We start from the raw sequence: 531 nt of genomic DNA, 5'->3' as shown, positions 1-531 counted from the left end.
GTCATCTAGATCACTACCCCAAATTAATTCTTACATGTTTGAGATGGGGATTTGGGATAGCAGTAAGTCAGATTAGTTTGGGTCTTTGGGAGGTTGGTTTTACCATACTCCATATTCGATCTGCCTCTGTTTGAATTTCGATATTTTAGATGATTATTTGATTTTGTTTCTCAAAACTTGGATTGGATTTTTTTCTTTTAATTGAATTGGACTTGATATGAATCGGAGTATGTTGTCATTTAGCATTACAATCTTGGTTTTTAGATTGTTTGGTTTCTAAAAAGGCAACAATATTATTACGATATAATTTTAATCAATTAACTGATGAGATTTAAGTTATAATTGATTAATTTCATTTACTTCGAATTTGGCATGAGTTCCACAATTTATTACATTATGATTTCTTTTCATAGTTTCATATTTAGGTTATTTTTGCAAATTGGTTTTAAATCGAACTATCATCCCTAACCCAATTCTAGATACTTTCAACATCTAACGTTTTATATTATAATTTTCGTGTGATTGCAATCA

Source organism: Beta vulgaris, chromosome 1, assembly GCF_026745355.1.
Source record: "Beta vulgaris subsp. vulgaris cultivar EL10 chromosome 1, EL10.2, whole genome shotgun sequence".
Lineage (NCBI taxonomy): Eukaryota > Viridiplantae > Streptophyta > Magnoliopsida > Caryophyllales > Amaranthaceae > Beta > Beta vulgaris.
Note: the sequence above shows the minus strand (reverse complement) of the source record.